This window comes from Eschrichtius robustus, chromosome 15 (genome assembly GCF_028021215.1).
Source record: "Eschrichtius robustus isolate mEscRob2 chromosome 15, mEscRob2.pri, whole genome shotgun sequence".
In the NCBI taxonomy this organism is placed as follows: Eukaryota; Metazoa; Chordata; class Mammalia; order Artiodactyla; family Eschrichtiidae; genus Eschrichtius; species Eschrichtius robustus.
This window is the reverse complement of record NC_090838.1, coordinates 82,091,197-82,109,867: the sequence shown is the minus strand read 5'-3', so window position 1 is coordinate 82,109,867 and position 18,671 is coordinate 82,091,197. Positions and strand designations below refer to the sequence as shown.

Genomic DNA, 18,671 nt, shown 5'->3' with positions numbered 1-18,671 from the left:
TTGGGGGAAAAAAATTCCCCAACGTCTTTGTCTTTGACTTCATCAGTGCCAATTTTCTACATGGAGCACCTCTAGATCCTTCTCTCTTTTGTTTGCTTTCAGTAGAATAGCATATAACATCCAGCTGAAAGTTTGGGGAAGAAAATAAAGATGTTTCATACTGAGATGGATTCTTCTCAGAGCTAGGGACAAGTTGGGTTTTCCATATACACTTGGAAGCTCCCTTTTTTTTCAACAACAGCGATAGCTGGAATTTATAGTACGCTTGCTGTGTAGCAGGCGGTCCCCTACATGCTTTTCATGGATTATTAATTTACATTCATACAAACCTTGTAAAATTGACACAAATGTTCCCTATTTTACAGATGATGACCTGAGGCACAGAGAGATTAAATAATCTGTGCTTCCCCAAAAGCAAAGCCCAAGACAAAAACTTTTGGGGGAGTAGTTTAATTGGGAAAACGATCCCAGGGGCAGGAGTGAGGGAGGAAGGGAGTGAAATGGGAAGGAAAGGAAACCAACACAGGGATGTGTATTGAGATGACCAGCATTGCAGAGACTGGTTGCTTGATTCCATGGGATCTTCTGCGAATTTTCCAGCCAAGGAAGACAGAAGACAAATTTGTACATCAGCTACCTCCAGCCCCATTCCATTAGTCAGCATTTGCCCCATCGTACATAAAGTTCTGTATTTCCAAGCTGCACGTGAGTGAGAGCTGAGAGGAGTCCTGTAGCCATACCACAAGGCATGTCAGAAAAGCCCCGGGACTGAAATCAAGAGGCATGTAGCTTAGATGCTATCAGGCTACACCATCTAGACTTGCATAGAACTGGTCATTTCATCAATGGCCAAAATAAGAGGTGAGGCTGAGAGCTTCTGAAATGCACAAGAGGTATTTTGCTCAAGGTTCCACCACTAGTGTTCAGTGGAACATGGCAGAGCTGAGACATGAACGCAAAGCCCTCTGAGAGCTCTTGCCAGGAACATGGCATCCTTGATATGTTTCACTCTTGCTGTTGCTGGGGAGACTGAGGGCGGGAGAGGGTAGGGGAAGAGGTGGGCAGTGGTGTGGCTTTAATTATTTTGTAATGTACTACATCTTATAGTCCCTGCTAGGCATTGCACCTTGAGTTGTCATAGTAGCAAAATTTGCAAGACTCACACAAATCTACTGCAGGACCCAAAGTCCCCTGGGAGAGGGTCAGACACCTGCACCTGCAAAACCACCTGGAGTGGGAGGCTGGACAGCAAGCGACGAGGTAGTGTGGGTACTTTTACTGTGACAGATGACTTTTTCCCACACACCCTTCATGGTTAGGCTGCTCCCCATTTGGTCCTTTTAATACACAGGAGTTTTCTAAGTAAGCCCAGGGTCCCATGCTGTCTTCCACTTCAACTGTTCATGAACCATTACATGATTTCCTGTAAAATATTCTTCTGGCTTCCCGTTGATCTTTATCTCCTGTTATCTATTTTGTTTTAAATAGTTGTAACTTTTTGCAGCAGCATTGGCTTTGAACTCGGATAGATCTCAGTTTGAATCCCAGCTCCACGGCGTACTAGCTTTGTGACTCTGGCAAGTTACTTCCCTGATCATAAAGTAAAAGCACATCTTGTTTTAAAACTGAAAAGAGCCCCAGGCTTTGTTGGCTGTCAAAGTTCTTATCAAAGCACAGATTATGCTCGGTTCATAGGATTTAGCTCTGCTAAACACAAGGAAGTTTCTGGAGCAAATAATGCAGCATCGTTACTCTCTTACATTTATTCGACAAGGGTCTGAACCAGGCATCATTCTAGGTGTTGGAGATAGAGCAGTGAACAAGTCAGGCAACAGCCTTACCCTTAAGGAGTTTACATTCTAGTTGTGGGATGTCAGACAACACACAAGTAAATGATTTATTAAAGATGGTAATAAGCTCTATGGAAAAAAGAAAACAGGACACTATATTAGAAAGTGACTTTGGGAAGAGACAGGGCAGGAAGAAAGTCACTTTAGCCAGGCTAGTTAGGAAAGGCTTCTCTGAGGAGGTGACACTTGAGCTAAGCCATGAAGAATGAGACTGAGCCAGCCATTTGTAGTCACTTATCGCTGCATAGGAAATTACCTCAAAACGTAGCAGCTTAAAACAGCAAACATTTATTACTTCATGGTTTCTGTGGGTCAGTGATCCAGGCATGGATTGGCTGGATGTCTCTGGCTCAGGGTCTCCCACAAGGTTAAAATCCAGGTATTAGCTGGGCCTACAGTCAAGTCAAGGTTCTTCTGGCGGAGGATCAGATTACAACCTGACCCACGTGGTTGTTGGAAGGCCTCCTTGCTGTCTGTTGGCCTGAGACATCAGTTCCTCACCATGAGGGCCTTTCCATAGGGTACCACACAGTAGGCAGCTGACTTCCCTCAGCATGAGCCAGAGAATGAGAGAGAGCGAGTGTACCCCAAATGAGAACCACCTTCCTTTTGTAACCCATCACCTGTACTCCATTTTATTTGCTAAAAGCATGTCACTAAATCCAAACCATATTCTAGGGGAGGGGATAACACAAAGGTGTGAATACCAAGAGGCAGGGATGATTGGGGCCATCTTAGAGGTTTCCTGCCATACCATGCAAAGAACTGGGAAAGTGTTCAAGGCAGAAGAAAGAAATTGCAAAGGTCCTGAGTGCGAGAAACCCTAATTATGTTTCAGGAAGCGAGAGGAAGATGAGGGAGGTAGAATGTAGTGAATAAAGTTAAAAAGCGATGGTAGAAGGTGAGATAGTCAGAAGGCAGACCATTCAGGGTCTGAAAAGAAGTTCTGATTTTATTCTAAGTACAGTGGGGATCCAATGAAGGGTTTTTAAGCAAGGGAGTCAAGGATGTAATCCAACCATTTGACGTTTTCCAGAGCTCTATGATGGATGGAGTCCCACCAGGACTTGATAGAGCAAGTGTGGTGGGTGAAGGAAAATAACTTTTGGGCTCAAAAAATCTTAATGCCGCCCAAATGCTTATTCATCTAAGTATAAAGACCTCAGAGTCTTATAAAATATTCCCCTTATCTCCCACCACTCCCCTAACCTTCAGTCAAAGTGAAGTTCCCCAAGCATGCACTGTGTATTCTTGTCTCTGAGCTTATGCTGCTTCCTCTGCCTGGAGGACCATCCCACCATCTCCACCTGTCAAACTTGAACACTTCTTTCAAGACCCTTCTTAAGGCCCACCTCCTATGTGAAGCCGTTCTCAATTCTTCCCTTCCTTGAACCCCTCTTTTTCTTTGTTTAATCTACTTTTTGATTTTACCATGTCTTTCCTAGTATCAGTAGTTCATATCTAGATTGTAAGTTCCTTGAGATCAGGCACTCTACTTTCCTTATTTTTGGAACTTTATTTTTGGACTTGAGCATATATAATCACTGTTCAACAAATATTTGTCGACTTGAATTAAACTGGGAACTATCAATAGATGATTACAGCAACTTTGGTTGGCTGTGAGGGTTTCCTGAGAAATAATAGTTTCCCTTTGGTTGACACTAAGCTATAATTTTCCTACCACAATTCACAAGCTATAAAAATTATGTTCTTTGACCATAATGGAATTAAATTAGATATTAATAACAGAATATTCTCAGAAAAATCTCCAAATATTTGGAAACTAAAAAACACACTTCTAAATAATACATGGGTGAAAAAATAAATTAAAAGGGTAATTAAAACTTATTTTGAACTGATAAAAATAAAACAAATCAGAATTTGTAGGATACTCCTAAGGCAATTTTGAGGGAGAAATTTATAACATCAGACACCTATATTAGAATAGAAGAAAGATTTCAAATCAATGATCTTAACACACTAGAAAAATAAAAGCAAATTAAACCCAAAGTAAGCAGAAGGAAGCAAATAAGAAAGATCAAAGTATAAATCAATAAAATAGAAACAGGAAAACAATAGAGAAATCAATGAAAGTGAAAGATGCCTCTTTGAGAAAATCAATAAGTTGATAAAATTCTTGCCAGACTTATTAGGGAAAAAAGAATATATAAATGAAAAATATTAAGAATGAGAGAGGTGATATCACTTCAGATTCTACATATATATTTTTTATATATTTGTTTATTTCATTTATTTATTTATTTATTTATTGGCTGCGTTGTGTCTTCTTTGCTGCACACGGGCTTTCTCTAGTTGTGGCGAGCAGGGGCTATTCTTTGTTGCCATGCAGGGGCTTCTCATTACGATGGCTTCTCTTGTTGTGGAGCACGGACTCTAGGCACGCAGGCTTCAGTAGTTGTGGCATGCAGGCTTCAGTAGTCATGGCTCACGGGCTCTAGAGTGCAGAGTCAGTAGTTGTGGCACACAGGCTTAGTTGCTCCATGGCATGTGGGATGTTGCTGGACCAGGGCTCGAACCCGTGTCCCCTGCATTGGCAGGCGGATTCTTAACCACTGCGCCACCAGGGAAGCCCCAGATTCTACGTATATTTAGAAGACAATTAGGAATTATTATGAACAACTTTATGGTAATAAATATGACAACTTAGATGAAATAGACAATTTCCTTTAAAAACAAAAATTACCAAAGCTCACTCAAGAAGAAATTAATAATCCAAACAGCACTATATCTATTTAGGAAAGTGGCATAATTCAAAACTCTCCTCCAAAGAAACTCTAGGCTGAGATGACTTCATGGGTGAATTCTATTAGACACTTAAAGAAGAAATAATACCAATTCTATACAAACTCTTCCAAAAATATCAGAGAAGAGAATAGCTCTCAGCCCATTCTAAGAGGCCAGGATTATCTTTAAAATGAAACAGGACAAAGGCATTACAGTATAGACCAAAATCCCTCATGAACAAAAATTCTATACAAAATGTTAGCAAATTGAATTCAATAATACATTAAAAGTATAAAACATCATATTGATGTGATCAAATGAGGTATATCCTGGAACCAGGACTTAGAAGGTCTGTTTAACATTTAAAAATCAATCAATATATCAGTACTGCAACAGGACTTCCCTGCTGGTCCAGTGGCTAAGACTCCAGGCTCCCAATGCAGGGGGCACAGGTTCCATCCCTGGTGGGGGAAGATCCTGCATGCTGCATGGCTCAGCTAAAAAAAAAAAAAAAAAAAAAAGTCAAAAAAATATATATACTTCAACATACAAACTAGAAATAAAAATCATAAGCTTATCTAAACAAAACCCAACATTCATTTCTGATAAATACTCTCAGTAAGCTAAAATTAGAAGGGAACTTCCTCAATTTCATAAAGGTCATCTAAAGAAGCCTACAGCTACCATTATACTTAATGGTGAAAACCTAAATACTTCCCTCGTAAGATCAGGAACCAGGTAAGAATGTCTGCTGTTATCACTTTAATTCAAAACTTGGAGTGCAGTCAGACAAGAAAGAGAAATAAAGGGTATGCAAATTGAAAAGGAAGAATTCAAACTGTTTTTATTTTCAGATGACATAATCACCTATGTACAAAATATGATGGAATCTTTTTTAAAAGCTATTAGAACTAATAATTGAGACCAGTAAAGTTGCAGGATACAAGTTCAATATACAAAAATCAATTGTAGTTCTCTGTAGTAGCAACAAATAATCAGAAATTTGAATATAAAAACATTACTATATACAACAGCATAAAAAAGAAATACTTAGTGATAAACTTAACAAAAGAAGTAAAAGATCTGTACACTAAAACTACAAAATATTGCTGAAAGAAATTTAAAAAGACCTAAATAAATGGAAAGATATACCTTGTTCATGGATCTGAAGACTCAGTATCATAAAGATGTCAACTGTCCTTGAATTAATCTATAGACTCAATGCAATTAAAGTCAAACTCCCAACAGGACTTTTTGTAGAAATTGACAGGCTGATGCTAAAACTTTTATGGAACTGCAAAGAATAGCCAAACCACCCTGAAAAAGACATACAAATTTCAAGGTATAACACTGCCTGATTTCAATGATTATTATAAAGCTACAGTAATGAAGACAGTGTGGTATTAGCATAAAGACAGAAAAATAAATCAATGGAACAAAATAGGAAGTCCAGAAATAAACTCATACATATATCTGGACAACTGGTTTTTGACAAAGGCACGATGCAGTGGAGAATAAATAGTCTTTTCAACAAATTGTACTTGAACAATTGTATATACATATAAAAAAAAAAGAACTTAGATCCATAACTCACACCATATGCAAAATTTAACTCAAAATGGGTCATAGACCTAAATGTAAAAGCATAGATCTATAAAACTATTAGAAGAAAACAGGAGTAAATCTTTTTGACCTTGGGTTAGGCAAGGATTTCTCAGACATAACATCAAAAACACAATTCATAAAAGAACAAGTTGATTAATTGGGCTTAGTTAAAATTTAAAATTTCTACTCTTTAAAAGACACTCTTAAGATAATGAAAAGACAAGACACACACTGTGAAAAATCTTTGCAAAACATATATCTGATTCCAGAATATATACTCTCAAAATGCAAAAATAAGATAACAAACAAACCAATAAAAACTGACTAAAAGATTTGAACAGACAAGTTAAGGTACAGAGATGGCAACATAAGAAAAGATGCTTAACATCATTGTCATTAGGAAATGCGAATTAAAACCACAATGAGAGGGGGGAAAGTGGCGGGGGGCAGGTGGTGGTGGTGAGATGAATTGGGAGATTGGGATTGACATGTATACACTAATATGTATAAAATAGATAACTAATAAGAACCTGCTGTATAAAAAATAAATAAAATAAAATTCAAAAATTCAAAAAAATTACCCCACAATGAGATAACACTACTTAGCTATCAGAATAACTAAAATTAAAAAGACTTGTCATACCAAGTGTTGATGAAGATGTGGAGAAACTAAAACTCATGTGAACTTATGGTGACAATGTCAATATTACAACCAAACAATTTGGCAGTTTCTTAAGATGTTGAACATACAATGACCATATGATCCACCCAATTCACTCCTAAGTATTTACTCAAGAGAAAAATTAATTTGCGACCATATAAAGACTTGTACACAAATGTTTACAGAAGCTTTATTTGTAATAGCCCCAAACTGGAAACACCTCAACTGTCCATCAGCAGGTAAATGGATAAACAGACCATGGCATATCCATAAAATGGATTACTACTCAGCAATAAAAAAGAATGAACCATTGCTACATATGATGACATGGATGAATCTTAAAATTATCATGCAGAGTGAAAGAAGCCAGCCAAAACAGAGTACATACTATATGATTAAACTGTGGAAAATTCAAAACTAATCTATAGTGACAGAAAGGAGATTGATGACTGCTTGGAGATAGGGGACAAGGAGGTGTGGGAGGGAGGGATTAGAAAAGCAAAAGTGAAAACTTTTGGAGGTGACAGATATCTTCACTATCTTGACTGTAGTGATGATTACACATGTAAAAACGGTACACTTTAAACATATGTAGTTTATTATAAACTTTATATATAAACTTTAGTAAAATTTATTTACATATAAACTTAATCTGTATAATTGACATACAGTAAACTATATATAAAACTTTTTTTTAACTTGGGCCCAGAAGTGAAAATGTCACTTCCTGTCATATTTCATTGGCCAGTGAAAGTCACATGACCTCACCTAACTCCAAGGGGGCAGAAAAGAACATTCTTACCACATGCCTGAAAGGAGAGAGAATATTTTTGTATAATTCTAAAGAGTACCATACTCAGCAGTAAGCATGCTGATTGTTTATAAATGGAACACTTGTCCCAGTTGTTATATAATAGAATTCACATTCATTTGCAGAACCACCAAACAACAGTGGACTTAGCAGCTCTTACTCAGAAGACCTGCAAAGATACAGCTATTCTGCTTACAATGGTGAAGAAAACACACATTAAGTCAAATTAGCCATGTAACCCAGAACTTTTCCTACTAATTTTGAAATTCGTGCTTCCTAGAATCTAGGAAAATGTGAACAACCACTTGGTCTAGCTTCTGTCTCCTAGCCAATTAAGTTTAAGGTGAATCATAGAAGAGAGCTGGTGGGTCAGAGATTCCATAATGACAAATTCCTTCTCCTGCATTTATTCTCTTCATCATCAGGAAATTGTTTCTCATATCCAACTAAAAAAATTTTTTTTTAACTTAAACTAATTTCCTTTTGTTCTTTTCAGTCAAAAATATTAAAGCAAAAGCTCTATGTCATAGAAAAAAGGTTAGCACCTTAACATACAAAAAACATTTGCATATCAGTATGTAAGAAAGACAAACATTTAACTTTTTTTTAGCAACAAGGCAGATTGTGTTAATACAGCCCCCATCTCACACCTAACAGGCTTGCTTTCTGAAAAACACATAGAAATACTGTATGCTATATTATTATCTGTACTTTTTAAATGCATTTTAAAATATTTCTGATTATTTAAAAGAAAAACAGTGAATTCCCTGGCAGTACAGTGGTTAGGACTCCACGCTTTCACTGCCGAGGGCACGTATTTAGTCCCTGGTCGGGGAGGTAAGATCCTGCGTGCAGCGCTTCACGGCCAAAAAAATACACACACACACACACACACACACAAATATATATATGAACAATAAACTTACAAGATGAGAAAGAAGTAATTTATTATTCAAAGAAGTAATTTAAATCAAAACAGCAATGAGATGCCATTTCAGATGTAAAATTGGCAAATACTTTTAAAAATGCAAATGCCCAGTATGCTCAAACCTGTATTTACAGTAGGATAATCAACTGGTACAAACTTGTTTGTTGTGTGAGAATAGTGGGATTGTGCATATTTTAGACTTTCGTCTTTTTGACACCTGTTTTCTATAATAAACATACTACTTTTATAACAAAATATTCACTTTTAATTGAAAGCAATATTGCTATTTTAAAGTTCTCTCTTATCCTTCTCTTCTCCATGCTCTCCAGCTCCAACTTCTTTCATCTTTCCTATTTTCATTCTGAAATCAGATTTACCAAGGTTTTCAGGACGTTCTTCATTTTCTCCATGTCCTTAATTCAGTTGCACTTAGTTTTTGAATTATCCCATCAAAACAGGTTTGAGTTTTTGAAAAAAGCTTTTCTGCTTTCTTCTTTCTTCTTTAAATAATCAACTTATATTTGCATTGCATTTCACCTAAAGCATTCATTAGCCAGATTGACATTTTAAAAATGTTCCTATTATCCATGTTCTTCGTCCAAAACATAGATTTATTACGTACCTTCTATGTACTCTGGTACCGTCCCTGTGCGTCATAGCAGAGATGTATGGGTGTCATGTACATGGGTAAATACATATATGTATGTGTGTCCATTTGTACACAACATGAGCCAGTCACTGGGCTTAGTGCCTTATCAGCTTTACTTCATTAAACCCTCATAACAATCTTATGAGATCATTGTTTTATTTCTGTTTTAGAGATAAGGCTTAGAGAGGGGCTGTAATATGCCAGAGAATAGCTGATAAGGGTAGGAGCTAAGCCTTGCAGATGGCGTCCAGGAAGTGTTACGTACAGAAATAAAACCATCTACAGCAGCCTATGCATGCCACAAATGTGATAAAAAATAAAGAATTTTCTGGACCTTCACTGATTTCAATAATTCTATCCCACACAGCTGGCTTCATGGGTGTGTCAACAAAGCAGAGGCTCAGGACCCCAGGTTCAGAGGGATCCTGTGGGTGCTTGGAGTTTAATGCTCTGCAGTTGCCATCTTGAAATTCTAAATAATTTTTTCTTTGGCTTTGTGTTTTATGAGTGAGGTCTGATGAACATTGGAGCATGTGCCGAGGCCTTGGAGCCTTCAGCTTACACGCAGTCTGCCTGCGGTCAGCTCCCCGCCTCCTGGCAGCTGGCCCTCCATTGCCTGGTGCCCAGGGCCCCTGCCCAGTCTCCCCCTCTCCACGACTGCCCTTCCCACTGGGGGGCATTTCCATGTTCTGCTGCCTCCCTCAGTGGGGCCCTGGGCTCAGGTCTGCAGAGGGCTGGGGGACAAGTCGCTGAGATCATGCCTCTTGCCCACCCCCAGTCCAGGTATGAGCACGTCCCGGTGCTGAGTTGCAATCCTTTCAGGACGCACCATCTGCTGCTGGTGGTGGGGGGTGGAGGCTGCCAATGGAGGGGGGCGGTCCAGAGGAGGTCCAAATGCCTGTGAGGACCTGCACCTACCCTGTGAATGTCCCCTGCCCAAGGGAGAGTTACATTAAATTGCAAATTAAAAACCACTGTAATAGGTCAAGAGAGCGAGGGGGAAAGAAAGGAAAAGCTTTATATAGTACCCCTTATGGCACATTTTTTTCCTGCTTTTTGAACAAAGGGCTTGCATTTTCATTTTGTCCTGGGCGGGAAAACTCTGCAGCAATGCCAGCTGTCCCATGGTCTGACCACGTGTCATTGTAGCTTCAGGTGATCAGAGAAGGGAACAGTTTACTCCAGGAGGAAAGGTGACTTAACTATTTGCTTATTCCACACGTATTTACCTTTGTCGTCAAAGTGTTTGTACAGAGTCCTCCTGCTCACTGTTCCTGGTGTTGGAAGATGAGGTCACCGGTGACTGCTGGCCGCTGGCTGGCCAGGGGAGAAGGGCTGTGTATTAAATGGACAGCAACATGCAAAGCAGTGCTGCCCTGCCAGGGTGCATTCCTCTCAGCTTTGTTGAAAGCCATGTTCTGTAGGTATGTCTCTGGTGAAAAGAGGTTCCTCCTTTTGAAGATTCCAGCTTGAGTGCCAAACAAGTCTCTGAATATCGCTTCGGGACGTTGCTTATTCCTGCAGATAATGAATGGCCTAGTGCACTGGAAAACACAATGTGGTACCAACGCTGTGGTCATAGTCAGTCAACAGGGTGCTGTCCACAGAGAAAGGACTGGACGGGCAGCTCTCACAGTCACGGCAGGGGATGTTCCTGGAGAAGGCACTCAGGCAAGTCTGATTTTCTCACAGGAAAAAAAAAAAATGTAATTAGGTAGCTCCATGCCTAGGGCTTGATCTTAACTCTTCTCTGTCTCTCATTTTTTTAAAAATTAATTAATTAATTTACTTTTGGCTGCGTTGCGTCTTCGTTGCTGCACACGGACTTTCTCTAGTTGTGGCAAGCGGAGGCTACTCTTCCTTGTGGTGCACAGGCTTCTCATTGCAGTGGCTTCTCTTGCTGCGGAGCACAGACTCTGGGCGCATGGGTTTCAGTAGTTGTGGCACATGGGCTCAGTGGTTGTGGCTCGCGGGCTCTAGAGCACAGGCTCAGTACTTGTGGCGCACGGGCTTATTTGCTCCATGGCACGTGGGATCTTCCAGACCAGGGCTCGAACCTGTGTCCCCTGCATTGGAGACGGATTCTTAACCACTGCACCACCAGGGAGGTCCCAACTCTTCTCTTTTAATGATCATAAATGCCATATTCAGATCAGCTATAAATACATCATTGTACACCGTCCAATAGTAAACTTTCAAAATGTAAACCTATCAGTCTGGTAATAAAGAAACAGATCCTATAAATTTTAAGTTAACTTTGTTTAATTGTTTAGGAGATTCCTCAGGTAGGGGGCTTGTGCAGGGATGGGAAGTATGGGAGAAGAGGGTCCAGAAAGGGCAGAGGATCTATGGGCAGAGATGGGAGAAGCCAGGGGGACAGCAGGTTTCAGGGGGCGGATGTATGCACTGCCTGGCATCACCTCACAACAGTGTGTATGTGGCAAAGAGCTCCCAGGAGAAATTGCCGGAGGGTGAGCTGCTCTACCCACATCATCCTTTTTATTATTAGTTACTCATGAAGTGAACATTTGTGTCCCTGAAATAAGAAATCTCAAATACATTTATGCACAGGAGATAGACTTAAAACTGCTCCCTTACCTGCCTCAAATCTGTGCTTAGCTGGGTGTATCAACCAGACATACGATGATAAACACCCAATCTATCTACTCAATCTACCCATAGGACTTAAGATTTCTAGCCTTTCTTTTTTTAACCATTTCTAGCCATTTTTACCATTTTTGTACCAAAATGTGTTCTCGATAATGGAGTTAGAGAACAAAGTGAGGAAAAGGGGGTTATTTCCTTTGTCTTTATCTGCCACTCTCCTTGCCCCCCACCAGCAGGTAAAGTAGCAAATGTTGGGATTCATTTTCCCATGCTCCCTGTCTACCATTCTGAGGTCCCTGCCAGCCCCACTTTTGCTCCTCTGGCTTGTGGAATTGATTGTGTCTTGGAGGCAGAGAGCTCTATGGGCGAAAACTAGAGGCAGAAGAGAAGAACAAATCCCAGGGGCCCCAAGGTAAAGGTCTCAAGGCTGTTCTCTGGGCCCACCCCTCTCCCTGGCCACCCAATCTAGAGAGGACTCAAGGCTGTTTATGAGGGCCAGGTCTAGAAGGCGTGCACATCACTTCCGCTTGACTCCCACTGGCCAGAATTCAGTCACTTACCCAATCTACCCGCAAGAAAGTCTACAAGGTGGTCTGCCTAGACTCCTGGAAAGAGGCAGTGGTGTGGTGGATCTGTGGCACTACCTCTGCCATGCTAAACAGCTGGTGCCAGAGAACTCAGGAAAAGTCCAGAAATTGGAAACACAGCACTTTGGAAGCCCAGGGTGTTGGGCGGGGCTGAAAACTAGAGGATTTGCTAAAAGTTTCATAAGATATAGTTGAACCCGGTGCAACCAGGCACTTTCCCCTCTCCCAGCCCAGAGGAGGATGTGACATTTACCTCCTGAAGTGAACAAAGAGGCTCTGGACTTGAAAATATGGACATAGCTATGTGAGGGAGGTGAGGAACGTCACGGAAACCCGTAGTATTAAGTTCAAGCCTAAGGGCTGAGACTTGATATTACCCAGCCTCCTCCTCCCACTCAGTCCCTGGATGCTGACAGTGAAACCTGTACTTTCCAGGCAGGATTCCTCTCTGACAAAAACGAACAGCCCAAGAGGAAAGACTTACAGATCCTTCTAGTGAAATGGCTGGGCCCTGATCATTATTCACCCTAAGTGAGCCCCAGTCACTCTCAGAGAACTTCCAGTGAGCTTTTTAGTACCTCACATTTATGAACTTACGAACAAGGAGAGAGAGTCAAGAATTACCAAGTAGTTAAGGTGAGCTTCTAACGTGAAAGATGAAGTCCAAAACAAACAAACAGAAAATGAACCCTGATCCAAAGAGCAAAAGAAACCTTAGGGGGGAAGCCACTATCTTCAGAGAGATACGAGAATGTATTGCATACACAAAACAAAAAGCACAGGGTGCTATAGAAAAGGCACATCCCTGTGACAAAAAAGAGCCTTTGAAAATTAAAAAATGATAGACAAAGTTAAGAATTCACTAGAAGAGGTGAAAGATAAATTTGAAGAAATCTCCGGAAAAGTAGAACAAAAAGCAAAGAGAGGAAAACTGGAGAAAGAAGAGAATAAAATTATAGGATTGATTTAGGAGTTTCAATATCTCACTAGTAGGAGATCCACAAAAGTGAGAAAATGGACAGAAGAAATTATTGAAAAGTTTCCCAACTGAAGGTCACGAGTTGCCCCATTGAAATGGCCACTGAGCGCTCAACACAATGAAGGAAAGGAGACCTGCACTAAAGCACATCATCGTAAAAGTTCAGAACACCAAGGATGAAAAGAAGAGTCAAATTACAGAGAGAACGGTCCAGTCACAACAGAAGCCATAAGACAGTGGTTCAATGCCTTCAAAATTCTGAGGGGAAATGATTTCCAATTTAGAAGTCTCTACTTGGCCAGACTATCATTCAAATAGGAAGAGTAACTGCAACTAACTCCTAAGTGGTTTAAGAAAAAAAATTTACATATTCAAAATAAAGACATGATAAAGCAAGTACAGCAAAAATGTTGACAACTGGTGAATTGGTGAAGGGTATTAAGGAGGTTTTGGTAATAGTCTTCCAAGTCTTTTAAGTTTGGGGGAAAAAAAAAGAATAAGAGTAGAATAAAGGAATTTTTAGGTGTGTAAGGTCTCCAAAGTTCACTTTCTTACTAAATCACTGTAGTTGTGTCCCATGCAAACAAGGGAGTGAAATAAAGTGTAACCAGGATCAAAAAAACAGGATCCAACATGGAAGAGAAGTGAAGGGTAGTCCTGGAATGACTACATAGCTATTGCAATAGCTGCGTAATTGATCTGCAAGGTAACAAGTCTAGCCTAGAGCAGGAGGACCAAGGACAGAAGGTTTATTTCCAATAAAACATGGAATTGATAGATTAGCCATTTGAGTAATTTGATAGTTCAGACAAGAGAGTTTGGGAATGAATAAGTGGACAGGGCCCTAGAAAATAGAACCAACCAAAATTTGAGTTAATTATTAACTTCAGGAAAAATGAACAATTGCACAAGAAGAAATATAAATGATGTGGTTCAGTCATGAACAAGATTTATATGGACACATTAATATAAAAGTGAATATGTAATATAATCACGTTGGGAATGAGGGGTGGGAAATGGTGTGTGAATGGAGGGTATAAAAGAGATCATTCCTCATCTTCCATGGTAAGAAATCAATAGATAATGTATAAAATGGAAAAATCAAGAAGAGCAGTGGAAACCTATTATTAGGAAATACAGAAGTAAACATGAAAAAAATGCTTAATAGAATTGAAGGCAGTTGCCTCTGAGGAATGGGAATCAGAGTGGGTAGGGACAAGCAGAGGATCTGTTTTTTATGAGTAGGGTTTGTCTGGGACAGTCCCAATTTATCCTTGATAGTCTGGCATAATTTTGTTACCATTGCCCCTTCCACCCTCAAAATTGTCCCAATTTTGAAGCCTTGGAGTGTTACTTGATATGGGTAATACTTTAATAAAAATAAGAAGGGAGGGCTCTTTGGACCCTAAGTTAAATGACCTTGTTTCATCCAGCTCAACCAAAGGCATTGACTTCCTTTTCCTCTAAAATTAATTCTTTATTTTAAGTTAAATACAAGCAGTATGTTTGTTTCAAAGCACTTTTTACATTCACTACCTCATTTAATCTTTACAACAGCTTCATGACATAAGCAGCCTTTCCCATTTTATAGGTGATAAAAATGAGGTTCACAGCGGTCTTGTGACTTCTTAACAAGGTGACACAGCTAGTAGATACTAGTCTACACTGGACCAGCCCCTCCAATTATGGTTCCCGTGCTCTTGCCACAATATCAAATGATAAGGCATTTAAGTCATCCCACAAATGAACAGAATCTGAGATTCTGAACCCAGATTAGCAGCCTAGCTGTTAGAAAAACAGATTATGAAAAACGGTAAATATTTCAAACATCCTTTTGTCATCCTGGTCTTGGAACAGAAATTCTAATTAATCTGCCCAGTTAGGCGTAGTGGAAACTGAAATCATCCTCATGGGAGGACAGCCCACACCTCCCTTAGAGTCCTGGAGGATGAATTCCTGCTGCTAAACCTCAAGACGAGGGAAGCAGTTCTAGTGGGGCTTTTTTTGTTTGTTTGTTTTTTAATATTTATTTACTTATGTATTTATTTTGGCTGTACTGGGTCTTAGCTGCTGCACGTGGGATCTTTAGTTGCAGCATGCTGACTCTTAGTTGTGGCATGCATGCGGGATCTAGTTCCCCGACCAGGGATCAAACCTGGGCCCCCTGCATTGGGAGCACAGTCTTACCCACTGGACCACCAGGGAAGTCCCTGTTTTATGTTTTAAAACACAATTTTAAATTACAAAAATAATGTATGATTATTTTGGAAAAAGAATAGAGATAAAGCACAAGAGAAAAAAATTTAAATCACCTAAATCCCATCACATAAAGATGCATACAGTTAACATTAGAGAATATATATATATTTTTTTCTAATACATATACAAAAAGTTTGCATATCATGCAAACTTCTCAGTAACCTGCTTTTTCCCCCAAACACTATATTTTGGACATGGTTTCATGTCCATAACCATGTGTCTTTATTGTTTCTGTATCTTTCTTTTTAGTAGCTGCCTAATAGTTCATCTGGGTTTTCCCTTTTTTTCTCTCTCTCTTTTTCTATTATTAACTTTACATCAATAACAAAACTCTGCACATGCATCTTTGTGCACACATTCTATCCTTTCCTCAGGATAAGTTCCCTGAAGTGAGATCACTGTGCCAAAGAGCATATATTTCAGGGGGCCTTCTAACTCACGTTGTAAATTCCTCTCCTGAAAGGTTGTACATTCCCATCAATAGAGGATGTAAATATCCATATCCCTATTTCCCACCAACCCTGCGTTTTCTTTTATCAGTGCTGTAATCTTTCCTAAGTGTTTTAACCTTGAGGAACAAATCCAGGGTGTTGAGGATGGGAGGCAGTTAAGACAAACAAGAAATGTCCAAAGTGTTCTTTAGTAACTCCTTCCCAGTCCCTTCTACAATCTAATATTTTTCCAATTTGAAACTCTGGCCTGGCTGGTTCCATCCTCAGCTCACACCCCAGTTTTCCCCACCTGCCCCTCTTGCGGTCAGTCTTTCCTCTCCAGTGAGTACATTTCTTTGAGATGAAGGACATCACTTTATATGTCAAGGTTTGGACAGCAATATCACCCAGTAACAGCATCACTGTGACATGCCCAAGGATTCTGAAATTTCAGAACCAAGCGTTTTAGAATGTTTAATACAGTCTCCCACGTTGATCTGCCAGCCCTGGAAACAAAGCCACATTGACGCTAGTTAAGACACACATGCAGAGGCCAAGAGCCGGTTGTACATTCCTACACCTCCTCCTCTGATTCTTTCTCCCTCGTCCCTGGGCCCATCCCCGCTAAATAATCCTCCACTAGCTGGACACTGAAATGCCTTTGTTTGCTTTATTCTAAAAGGGTACCACTCTGAGGCTACATTCTCACGGTCCATTCTTTGCTTTCCATTCCTCATTTGTTCCAAGCCTGAGGATCACACCCCCATTCTTCCTACAACTTTCACCCCTAGTTCAGGACATATGACAGCTTTGCACAATAGCTAACGTTTCTCTTGTAATTTCTGGGCCTTTTTCTTCCTCATCAAGGGGTCTGGTAGAAGCCAGCCGTGTTTATTTTATGTATGCAATCCCCTTCTCCCTCAAGATTGGCACAGAGATCGACAGGAAGAGTATGCTCTACCGGGGTTAAATGACTACAGAACCGCGTACTGCGTGCTCACCCACGTTGCTCATTTTATGTAAGTTCCTCTTGCTGGCGGTGCCCCACTCAGCGAGGGTAATGAAAGAAAACGCACGGAAAATTTGCACTGGGACATATCCACACCCAACAACCTTTGCCCTGGGAACTCAGCGCTTCGATACCTGGCTTATAACGCCCCTGAGACTGGAACTGCAACGGGTGAGGAGGGGGTGTGGGGAGGCCTTTGTAACGCGCAGGGACGGGTGAGCCTAGTTCTGCCTCCCCCTTTGACCAAATCTCCTCCAACACAGAAATGCGCAAACTACTACATTCTCACCTAGAGATGGAAAATCATTGTTTTCTGGGTTTCACCTTCTACCATCTCAAATCAACTGCGCCAAAATTTTCCCAGTTAACCGGGACCTGGCATACACGTACTCTTATTTTTACTTATTTTAAGAGGATGATTAACTGCCCCATTTTTACCAAAAAACACACAAAGCGACACAGTCCTAACTGCAACCCTCAGACAAAATCACTTACTAAACATCTGCAGGGCAAAAGGAAAGAGAGAGGAGGAGACACTGGAGAGGCAACTTCGGGAGCGCAGAGGAGACCGCGTCGAGGCTGCGGCTCCGCGCCGCTCTCCCGCCCCCAGGCTTGGGCGCCCCCTTCCTTCCCCGCACCCTCTCCTCCCCACCGCCGCCCCGCGGGCGCTCCCCTTGTGGCTCCGCCCGAGGCCCCGCCCCGCCGCCGACGTCAGTTGTTATGTCTCGGTTTGGGCCGTGGCCGCCGAGGATCCTGTAGTCCCGAGGCGACGGCAGCGGCCTCGCGCGGGGGAGGGGGCGTCGGGGACGGCGGCCGGGACCCGCGCCGCCCATCCGAGCGGGGCGAGCGCTGCGTGACCAGGAGGCAGCCCGACAGCCGCCCTGGGGAGACGTCTCGGGCCTATTTTTGCGTTTTTTCTCCGGGACCGTCGCCTCGCGCGCCCCATTTCCCTCTGCAGAGACTGCGACGCCCCCTTCTGGGCCGGGCCGCGGTGCCCGCCCGCCTGAAAGGCGCCGCCCGCCGGCCTGAGCGAACCTGCACTCGCCGCCGCCGCCGCCGTTCCCCGCCGCGCTTCTCGTGGAGCCTTCGCGGCCGGCGGGGCCTGGGGCCTGGGCCCCGGGCGCGGCGCTGCAGCGGCCGGTCCTCCCTGCGCTGGGCGCTGGGCCCCGGGCCTGGCCCCGCCGAGCACCGCGCCCTCTTGACTGCCGCCGCGGGAGCCCGGCCGACTCCAACAGCCTCCCGGGACCGCCGCCCCTCCGGCCGCAGCCTGCAGCCCGGCCCCCTCTTCCTTTGTGAATCTGAATGATTTTTTTGGCCTCCCCCCTCCCCCCTTGAGATTACGGTGCAGGAAGGCCGACCCCGCCACATCCCAGTGCCCCCCGCCCGGGGAATCGGCCCTCATCTTGTTCTTACCCGCGGGCTCTCCCCGCGCCTCTCTCCTTTCGGGGTTTCATGGGTGGACTTTTAAATTTTTTCCCCCTTTATTTTTCTCGCCTCTTGACTGGAAGGCCCCGCGCGAGGCTCTGCGCCTCTGCCCCTCCTGGTCTGTT

The 18,671-nt window shown here is 42.0% G+C and overlaps 1 long non-coding RNA gene across 1 annotated transcript; it reads right to left on the bottom strand.

The window, feature by feature from the left end:
* Positions 1 to 4,673: 4,673 nt before the first annotated feature.
* Positions 4,674 to 18,617, bottom strand: LOC137777303 (uncharacterized). The gene is made up of 3 exons (XR_011076494.1): positions 18,535 to 18,617; positions 5,748 to 5,912; positions 4,674 to 5,092 (listed from the first exon to the last, which is right to left on the bottom strand). It is a non-coding gene; the product is annotated as an uncharacterized lncRNA (long non-coding RNA).
* Between the last annotated feature and the right edge of the window lie 54 nt (positions 18,618 to 18,671).